This window comes from Portunus trituberculatus, chromosome 15 (assembly GCF_017591435.1).
Source record: "Portunus trituberculatus isolate SZX2019 chromosome 15, ASM1759143v1, whole genome shotgun sequence".
Lineage (NCBI taxonomy): Eukaryota > Metazoa > Arthropoda > Malacostraca > Decapoda > Portunidae > Portunus > Portunus trituberculatus.
This window is the reverse complement of record NC_059269.1, coordinates 6,562,991-6,566,128: the sequence shown is the minus strand read 5'-3', so window position 1 is coordinate 6,566,128 and position 3,138 is coordinate 6,562,991.

The following is a 3,138-nucleotide window of genomic DNA, read 5'->3' as shown; positions in this document are numbered from 1 at the left end:
ATAGTCAGCAATAGGTCTGCATCTTTTCTATGGGAGGCAGGCATTGTACTTATGGAGGGATACATAATACAGCAATACGGTACAATATATACTCATAGAAAGAATGGAAAAACACGCATTTCTCTCGTAGTAGTGGACTGAATGTTGCATTAGTGTCCTCTGGCAAGGTATCTGTGAACACTGTCCTAAGCCGTGGATGTGCCAGAGTTTTAGGAATACAAACTCCTAGTAATTTCATGTACTAAGGCTTAACACTTCAGTGGAATGAAGAATGTTTCAGTGTTCTGAGTTTTCATCACAAAGGTTTATATCGCATAGTTAATTTAATCATCACAAACCTTTACAACAATTAAATGCACAGAAACATTATTGTAGTCCTAAAGTAAATAAAATATACACTTTATAACCAGGCTCAGTAACCAGAACCATTTTAGAATAAATACCAATATTAGAACGTTTATTGGAACGAGTTGTGGAATTAGAACGTTTATTAAAGCAACTATATATTACCTTATCATCTTGAAATTCAAAAATAGATTATATGAAGCGATATTCATCATCACTTTAATAGTAGTGATATGTGTTCCTACAGTGTACTGCTTTCACGGTTTCGAACACAGTTTCGTCAAATAGGTTGCCAAAGTACGATAATAGAACCTTCAGTCCCCTTGGCAACGAGTATACTGTACTGATGAAGGATATCCATCCTACAAGTTACTGTTTTATTGGTCTTTTATCTATTTTAATTTATCTTATTTACTGCTGTCACTCTTCACAATCTGCCAATTACAAAATATTTCTTTCCCCTCAAATGGCCTCACTACACTAGACATTCTACTCAATCTAGCCATGATTCTCTCTGTCTACCTTCATTTGTATGATAAATGGTGAGTTTAATTACAATATAGTACAGCTTTTACTCTAATGAAAAAAAATCATCAAAAATTTAAGCAGATTGAAAATCGTCCCCTAGCACCTGTACCTTCACAATATGATGACGCAGTCATTTTACTGGAATTGGAAAGGAAATTACACATTCATACCACACAATAAATACACCACCTCGCTCACAAAGTAGAAGCCAAAGGGCAAAACTCATAGAATGGTTAAAATATTTGAAAACTGTAAAAACTACTAATGCTCTTTAGTTGTTATTGTTGTTGCTCTTGTTGTTGTTGTTGTTGTTGTTGTTGTTGTTGTTGTTTTTGTTGTTGTTGTTCTTGTTGTTGATGTGGTGGTGGTGAGCGTAGAATATTATGGAACAATAAGTTGAAAGTTAGGTATTATTCTTTTTTATAGTCAGGTATTCATTAAAACGCACAAACAAACAGATAAATAATAAAAACAATAGTGGGAATACTACGTATAAATTAGAATTTTTGATAAGGGATATGGGTGAAATTAATATTAAAAGTTCTACATATACTCCGTCTCACCAGCTGTCACAGTATATAATTTCTTTGTTTTATCTGAAAGGAAACGAAGACTGTAATTTCTGCACTAACTAAGCCTCTCACTCGCTGACTTCCATGAGTGTTCTTTTTTGAAAACATGTGAACATTTATTAAATTCTAACCAAAACTGGCTGAATTACACGACACTAGATTATCTTTACATGGGTAGTCCATTACCTTAACAGTAAACTAACTTATAGCACTAAAGAGTTAATAGCGTAATTTTGCAGCGTGTTTCGAAAAAGACGAGAATAAGAGTACATACATTGACCATAGAGATAAAGTAAGAGCATCAGACAACACTCCCATGTCCACCTGTCCTAAAGCAGCAGAGATGGTGACACAGAGTAAGGATTATTAAGCACACCTACCTTAACAGCAACACTCTATAAGACAAGGTAGCACAAGTCAAAATTTGATCTTGAGCCAGTATTCTTAAAGGGAATTTCGTGCTGAGGTAAGTTACTCCACCAATCTACCACAAGCATCAGGGAACGATACAAGGTTAATCAAATATTCCTCCTGTAACTTGAGGACATCGATTGGGTCTCGTTGCTACCAATAAAGCAACACATACGGAGGAACCTCGGTATAAAGTATGTTTACCTGTATCTACTTACCAATCCTATCCATAAATTCATCTAATCTCAACGTATCTGTCTTTTAAAACTTCCTATTGACAGTGTACTAACAATCTGGTAACTAAATCTGAGACTCATCCATTACTCTATTTATGAACCAATTTCTTCCTATCTCTTTTAAAATCAAGAAGCAACGCTGAATAAGCTTACTATTTTTTCTAGGGAAGGGATGAATGTTACACTGCACCATCGTGTCAGCAAGAAGGTACAGGATCGAGTTATCGAGGCAAGAAAACAAGTTGATACGAGTATGTCCAACAGGGAAGACATGAGAGTGAAACGTCAAGGGTAGATAATATCAGGAGAAATCGACACAGGTTTTCTTTCGTCTCTCAAACAGATACGCCGGAACTTTGGCATCGAGTTGACCACGCTGCTTGGAGAGTAAGGGAAATATTATATAACTCTCAACAATAAAACGACTCTTATAAGTATTTCCATTTATTCCGCAAAAATATTTAACTTTCTACTAGATTGGATGAGTTGCAGAAAAAAAAAAGATGGAGAGCATAATGGAAAGGTAAATATTTGATAACGAAATTACTGTACGGACTGAAGCTACGGTATTGAAATTCTGAAACGAGAAAATCAAGTGGAGGAGCAGCGACCCAGACGGAGGAGAGAATACATAGGACATTCCCGTTACAAGGACCATATTCTCAAACATTTAGTCGTCTTACGGACTATACTATACTTGCTCAGGTTTTCAGAGGCGTTTTAATTATTCTAATAGAGTCCAACATGGGTTATGTATCTTCAATATGAAAAACAAGCACGCAAACCTGCTTAATCACCTCTATTGCCTTTGAAAATAATCGTAATAAGTGAGCAAATCGTTTCAGAATACAGACCCAAAGGTGACAATTCAAATTCACAAACTAACCAAACTAAACGATGCCAATATCAACATAAATCTCTCTCATAAAGATATACAGACAAGAACGCACACAGAGAGACTTGAACAAAGAAAGGCAGGCAATGAAAGGCAGAGAGAGAGAGAGAGAGAGAGAGAGAGAGAGAGAGAGAGAGAGAGAGAGAGAGAG